The 8,141-nt window shown below is 38.6% G+C and overlaps 1 long non-coding RNA gene across 1 annotated transcript in view; it reads right to left on the reverse strand.

Annotated features, from left to right (window-relative positions):
• Positions 1-320: 320 nt before the first annotated feature.
• LOC135226330 (uncharacterized) overlaps positions 321-8,141 on the reverse strand; it is an 82,364-nt gene continuing 74,543 nt past the window's right edge. Inside the window, exons 2-3 of the long non-coding RNA XR_010317201.1 lie at positions 8,005-8,137; positions 321-1,671 (exon numbers count right to left, since the gene is read on the reverse strand). This is a non-coding gene — a long non-coding RNA (uncharacterized LOC135226330). The remainder of the gene's footprint in view (positions 1,672-8,004; positions 8,138-8,141) is intronic.

An 8,141-nucleotide genomic window follows, 5' to 3' on the forward strand; every position in this document is an offset into this window, starting at 1 on the left:
TCCATTAGTATATGTTATACGGTCTATGGAAATAATCTCGATGTGAAGAATTTTCCTTTAGTATATGTACAGAAATTTATTTCACTTTGAAATTTTGCCATTATTTAATCAATAGTGATCGGTCCGATAGATAGACTCTTTCTTAACAACAGGTATAAGAGTCTTGATTCTTTATTATACGACCAGACCGCAGTTGAGTCACCAAAAAAAAAAAAAGTCATTAGATTTGATATATAAAGTCAAGCATGTAGCAAACACTATTTCTAAACAATCAAGCCTCTACTAAAATGGTTAATTCGATTCTTCTTTAGTCTACATTAGGAGTCCCCAGATAGAACACTTTTTTGGGGGGTATGTTATTGTTCTGGTAACATAAACTATTAGATACAAAGGAAAGACTTGGTTGTATTGCACTTTATTTCACGCCATATGACGGTTGCTCTACACATGATTTCAAATCACGATTTTAAGAAGTATTTTATATTTTGTATTATGCCCTTTTAGAACAGTTTTACCATTTCTTTATATTCTAAAATTAACTTGCGCTGTCAATAACACTGAAAATGGCATGGTGTGTAATTTTATCTATACTGAAGGTAATTTTGCAAAGATTAGACAAAGGGTGAATATTGCATGGATCTATATCTAACTTTATCTGAAGACAGACAGATTTTATTGGAAATGGACGATTCTAAATAAAATTTACTAGAATGTTTTCCTTTCGTGAATGCAGGGTTAAAACGCCCTTCTTGGCACGCTATGAGTGCTTATATGAAAACGAATGCCATTTCTATTTGTTCATGAAAACAAACAAAAAAATAATGTTATATTTTTATGAAAGAGTGGGGAGAGTGGTTACAGGTTAACATAATGTTGTTGCTGTAAATTAAAATACTCTTAATAGAAAAAGAGACCTCTAGTGTTTCTGAACCATTACTTTTTTTATGGAAGTTTTAACCTTTCACAAAGTTCTAACACCAAAAATATCCTGTTTTGCTAACCAATACCATTTACCTAAACGTAAAAAAATCTGTCCATTTCACTGCATTAGAAGGCATCTAGTACAGTACTGCTGTGAGTGTAGAGGTACTGGGACATAAATCTTGATGTCTGCGTCATCACTGAACTGTATTTTGTTGATTCGTGTCAGAAGAGGTAACAATAATCCTACTTTCTCTTTGCTACGGCTATCCTACTTAACATTCTGATATCTTCTGACTTTGTCCTCTGTTTCAGTGAAGGATTTTAAACTTTCTAAATCTTTAGCAAACTGCTTTGTATACTTATAAATATAGACAAGTCCTAGGAGTAAATGATGCGCAGGTTTCTCTTCCGTCATGCACTGCATAAAGGATAACTTCGTCAGTTTCTGATGCACTGAAGTACTGGCTGACAATATCCGAACTAGCAAGGTTCCGTTCACGCTATGCTAGATCTGTTGATAATTAAATGATGTAGGCGAGCCAACCTAATAATTTTGTTCTGTTTCTCAAGCTGTCCTGGGTTCCTTCCTTCGATCACAAAATATCTGGAGCACAAACTTACTTCGTGTCATCTGGCATCTTAAGATAGCACTATTTAGTCTTTTTTATTACAGAAGAATGTAATGCACTCAAGCAACCATGCCATAGAAGCTGCAGACATTCCGATAACATATATGTAGAAGCAAGCCTGAAAAAAAATAGAATCGATGTGGGAAATTTATAATAAAGTATATCCATTTTATAACGAACTCCTGATATTATGATTAGTAACAACCATTTTAAAATATTTATTCACCGAGAGGACTCTGAAAAGTCTTAGAAAGTATGGTGCTCCTGGGAATATTGTTACCAATAATTTTTAACAAATCTTGATAAAGGTGTTTTAAAGATCTCGTTCCGTTGGTTATATAAAGACAATAATGTGGTAAAAAGGGAATGAAAAATGTGTAATTTGTCTGTCCATATCTTCTAGTTGATTCATTCTCGACCACTTCCAACAACCTTTTGTAAATGAAATCCCAAATTTTGGCATAATAATAATAATAATAATAATAATAATAATAATAATAATAATAATAATAATAATAATAATAATAATAATAATAATAATAATAATAATAATAATAATAATAATAATAATAATAATCCAGACTGTAAGGATTGTATCTGGGGACATCAGGATGGAATTTGGAATAGAAAAATGCGCCTTAGTCAACATACAAAAAGGCAAAGTAACGAGAACTGAAGGGATAAAGCTACCAGATGGGAGCAACATCAAACACATAGATGAGACAGGATACAAATACCTGGGAATAATGGAAGGAGGGGATATAAAACACCAAGAGATGAAGGACACAATCAGGAAAGAATATATGCAGAGACTCATGGCGATACTCAAGTCATAAACACATGGGCAGTGCCAGTTATCAGATACAGCGCAGGAATAGTGGAATGGACGAAGGCAGAACTCCACAGCATAGATCAGAAAACCAGGAAACATATGACAATACACAAAGCACTACACCCAAGAGCAAATACGGACAGGCTATACATAACACGAAAGGAAGGAGGGAGAGGACTACTTAGTATAGAGGACTGCGTCAACATCGAGAACAGAGCACTGGGCAATATCTGAAAACCAGTGAAGACGAGTGGCTAAAGAGTGCATGGGAAGAAGGACTAATAAAAGTAGACGAAGACCCAGAAATATACAGAGACAGGAGAATGACAAAAAGAACAGAGGACTGGCACAACAAACCAATGCACGGACAATACATGAGACAGACTAAAGAACTAGCCAGTGATGACACATGGCAATGGCTACAGAGGGGAGAGCTAAAGAAGGAAACTGAAGGAATGATAACAGCGGCACTAGATCAGGCCCTAAGAACCAGATATGTTCAAAGAACGATAGATGGAAATAACATCTCTCCCATATGCAGGAAGTGCAATACGAGAAATGAAACCATAAACCACATAGCAAGTGAATGCCCGGCACTTGCACAGAACCAGTACAAAAAGAGGCATGATTCAGTGGCAAAAGCCCTCCACTGGAGCCTGTGCAAGAAACATCAGCTACCTTGCAGTAATAAGTGGTACGAGCACCAACCTGAGGGAGTGATAGAAAACGATCAGGCAAAGATCCTCTGGGACTATGGTATCAGAACGGATAGGGTGATACGTGCAAACAGACCAGACGTGACGTTGATTGACAAAGTCAAGAAGAAAGTATCACTCACTGATGTCGCAATACCATGGGACACCAGAGTTGAAGAGAAAGAGAGGGAAACAATGGATAAGTATAGAGATCTGGAAATAGAAATAAGAAGGATATGGGATATGCCAGTGGAAATCGTACCCATAATCATAGGAGCACTAGGCACGATCCCAAGATCCCTGAAAAAGAATCTGGAAAAAATAGAGGCTGAATTAGCTCCAGGACTCATGCAGAAGAGTGTGATCCTGAAACGGCACACATAGTAAGGAGAGTGATGGACTCCTAAGGAGGCAGGATGCAACCCGGAACCCCACACTATAAATACCACCCAGTCGAATTGGAGGACTGTGATAGAGCAAAAAAAAAAAAAAAAAAAATAATAATGATAATGTGGCGCCGTGGCAGAGTGGGTTAGGTCGTCAATTGGCTGGTTAAGCAACATTGGGGTTGGTCAATCGTTGGATGAGTGACCGCTCTCCTCGGTATTGAGTGCTTGGGAGAGGATCTTTACCCGAATTTCCTCAGTCTACTCAGCTGTAAATGAGTACATTTTCCTGATGGGTAGGGTCCAGCTATGGGTTAAATAGCAAAACTCATCAATGATGGAAAGAAATGAAAGATTAAACGACAACAATGTAAATGGAACCTTTGGCAACAGAGGAGCTCAGTCCGGCACACAGGTATTCACCCCAATTAAAGGGGAAGACAGTCAGGTACTTGGAGTTCGTCATCCTGCAACTGACCACCACAACGACAGGAACCATCAACCAGAGACTGGAGCTACAGAAGCGAACCAGAGGAAAAAATGAACAAGAGAAGAAAATAAGGAAATATGGAGTTGCTACATCAGAAGCAACCTGACGGATAGAGGATATAGAAGAAGGTTGGTCAGCATCTGGAATTAGAGGAATAACGCCCCCAAACAGAGCAGAGGCTGGCAGACCAAGTAAGGAACATAAAGAAAGAGAACTGGCTCTCTCCTACAGAAAGAGAGGAAATGGAAAGGGAAATGACACACAGCAAATTACAAGACGAACTGAGAGACGATGCTACAGAAGACGACAAGGATAATGAGGTATCAAACAACGGCACACGAAGAAACACCGACGAAGTAACAGACAGGACGGAATGGATAGATAAGATCAAACAATGGATGAAGCCAGATTCAGAGGGAACAAAGATCCCCTCCATGAAAGCCTTCAACACCAAGAAATTAAGGGAGAAAGCAAGTGAGGTCAATGAAATAATGAGACTAATACACATCACCAATATCACATAAACAAATAACTTGACATATGCAGGGGCAAGATTAGTAACAGAACAACCAACCCAACAGAAACCAAAACAGCAACTGCCTTGGAAAAGGTGCCTGGGAAAGCAAATCATGGTGATGAGATATGACTTGAGTGAACTGAAAGAGATGGCAGAAAAAAGGCTAAAAAGCAAGAAAACAAGGGAGGAACTAAACAAGAAATACAAAGTATAGATGGGACTAAACAACACAATAGAAAATGTAAAAGAGAGGCTTAAGGCCAAAGCACATAAGATCCAACGGTACATGAAGAGGAATAAGGGATACCAACAGAACAAACTATTTGGAACCAACCAGAAAGGACTATACAGCCAACTAAGAGGGGAGGACAACCACCAAGAAATTCCTGAAACCGAACCAAGTAAGAGACTCTTGTAAAACATATAGAACAATCTGGTATCACACAGCAAACATGCAACAGGAAGTCGAGGCAGAAGTAGCAGGGATAATAAAACAAAGATTCACTGACATCATGATAGACACAGTCAGACACCAACTAAAGAAAATGCCCAATTGGAAAGCCCCAGGTCCCGATGAAGTAAATGGATACTGGCTCAGAAGCTTCAAGGCCCTAAACCCAAGAATAGCAGACAACTCCAGCATTTTATCAAAATTTATCACCATGCACCCAAATGGATGACCACAGGAAAAACATCCTTAGTCCAGAAAGACAAGAGTAAGGAAAATATAGCCAGTAACTACAGGCCTATCACCTGCCTACCAATAATGTGGAAGTTACTAACAGGTATCATCAGTGTAAGGCTATACAACTACCTAGAGGATACAAACACCATCCCCCACCAACAGAAAGGCTGCAGAAGGAGGTGTAGGGGCACAAAAGACCAGCTTCTGATAGACAAAATGGTAAGGAAGAACAGTAAGAGAAGGAAAACCAACCTAACCATGCCATGGATAGACTATAAGAAAGCCTTCGACATGATACCACACACATGGCTAATATAATGTCTGAAAATATATGGGATAGAGGAAAACACCATCAGATTCCTCAAGAATACAATGCACAACTGGAACACAACTGGAATACGACTAGCAGAAGTGAATATCAGGAGAGGGATCCTCCAGGGCGATTCACTGTCACCACTACTCTTCATAGTAGCCATAATTCCCATGACAAAAGTACTACATAAGATAGATGCTGGGCACTAACTCAAGAAAAGAGGCAACAGAATTAACCATATTACGATCATGGAGTACATCAAGCTTATGGTAAGAGCATCAAGGAAATAGACACCCTAATCCAGACTGTAAGAATTGTATCTGGGGACATCGGGATAGAGTTTGGAATAGAAAAATGTGACTTATTCAACATACAGAAGGGCAAAGTAACAAGGACTGAAGGGATAAAGCTACTAGATGGGAGCAACATCAAACACAGATGAGATGGGATACAAATTCCTGGAAATAATGGAAGGAGGAGATATAAAACACCAAGAGATGAAGGACACGATCAGGAAAGAATATATGCAGAGACTCAAGGTGATATTCAAGTCAAAACTTAACGCCGGAAATATGATAAAAGACATAAACACATGGCCAGTACCAGTAATCAGATACAGTGCAGGAATAGTGGAATGGACGAAGGCAGAACTCCGCAACATAGACCAGAAAAATAGGGAGCAAATGACAATACACAAAGCACTATGCCCAAAAGCAAATACGGACAGACTATACATAACACAAAAGGAAGGAGGGAGGGGACTGCTAAGCTTAGAGGACTGCATCAACATCGAGAACAGAGCACTGGGGTCAATATCTGAAAACCAGTGAAGACGAGTGGCTCAAGCTTGCATGGGAAGGAGGACTGATAAAAGTAGACGAAGACCCAGAAATATACAGAGACAGGAGAATGACGAACAGAACAGAGGACTGGCACAACAAACCAATGCACGGACAATTCATGAGACAGACTAAAGAACTGGCCTGCAATGACACACGGCAATGGTTACAGAGGGGAGAGCTCAAGAAGGAAACTGAAGGAATGATAACAGCGGCACAAGATCAGGCCCTAAGAACCAGATATGTTCAAAGAACGATAGATGGAAATAACATCTCTCCCATATGTAGGAAGTGCAATACGAAAAATGAAACCATAAACCACAGAGCAAGCGAATGTCCGGCAATTGCACAGAACCAATACAAAAAGAGGCATGATTCAGTGGCAAAAGCCCTCCACTGGATCCTGTGCAAGGAGCACCAGCTACCTTGCTGTAATAAATGGTACGAGCACCAACCTGAAGGAGTGATAGGAAACGATCAGGCAAAGATCCTCTGGGACTATATCTGATCAGATAGTGTGATACGTGTAAATAGACCAGACGTGACGTTGATTGACTAAATCAAGAAGAAAGTATCACTTATTGATGTTGCAATACCGGGACACTAGAGTTGAAGAGAAAGAAAGTGAAAAATGGATAAGTCAAGAACTGAAAAAAGAAATAAGAAGGATATGGGATATGCCAATGGAAATTGTACTTATAATCATAGGAACATTAGAGACGATCCCAAGATCCCTGAATATGAATCTGGAAATGTAGAGGCTGAAGTAGCTCCAGGACTCTTGTTTTACTTCATTATAATAAAAATAATAACTGACCTTTAATTTCAACTGCTTTTGCAGTGATTGGCCAACAATGATTTTATCCTTGATATCTGAAGGAACGTTATGCAGCTTCACTCACCTTAACATTATGTGTTAAATTTGTGCAGTTGCAGTAAAAACCTATGTGCTCATTATCTTTAAACAAATTGATATAACTTTTCAAAAATATAGAGTAAATTCTTCTTTTCCCTGATAAGAAAAGATTATAATAACGTCTTTTATTTTCTTTTGTATTTATATTAGAGACGAAAATCCTATCCAAATTAGACTTTACTGTCACTTTTGGCAAAAACTCAAATATACTCAGACCTTGAAGCTGGTTTATCTATGTGGTGTATTAAACTATGATCATACATGTAGCCTAAAATGTCTTTTAAACTTCTGTTGTGTCTAAACACAGTCCTATTATAGATTTTGTCTTATTTCATCATTAAATATTTTAAGTTAATCTTCTACCTCACTACTATTTGTCAATATATTCATATTTCAACTTTATGATATTCATTTATCTGTACAATGTCTTGTCGCTTCAAGAGAATAACTCCAGCCACTACACTAGTATTCCCTGCCCATAGATACAACCCACCGAGGCGTGTTTCCTGGTGCCACAACAACAGGAAGATAAGACTCTAAGGTCCCTGTTTCAGAAGCCCAAACGACTCAACGAAAGAATTTGTTTTTAAGTAAAATATGTAAACTGGAACAATGTAATTATAAGGAAGCTTGGAAATAGGTGGTAAGACAGAACGGAACAGATAAGAGGCAAAGATCAGGAGAAAAAGTAGCTGATGGTGGAAGAGAAGCTTTGCAGAACCTGTATTACTGTCTTCTCAGAGTGAGAAGAATGAGTTATCAAGCCTTGGACGCTTACCTGCAGGTGTGTGATGGCAATTGCAAAACTTTTTTCTTCCCCCTCTACTTTTGCTGATGGATCCCGTGGAATCTTTTGGAACTCTTTTTCAAGCATTTTATTGAAATAACCAGTCTCTTGCATCGTGAGTATGCTGT

The sequence above is a fragment of the Macrobrachium nipponense genome, chromosome 14 (genome assembly GCF_015104395.2).
Source record: "Macrobrachium nipponense isolate FS-2020 chromosome 14, ASM1510439v2, whole genome shotgun sequence".
Lineage (NCBI taxonomy): Eukaryota > Metazoa > Arthropoda > Malacostraca > Decapoda > Palaemonidae > Macrobrachium > Macrobrachium nipponense.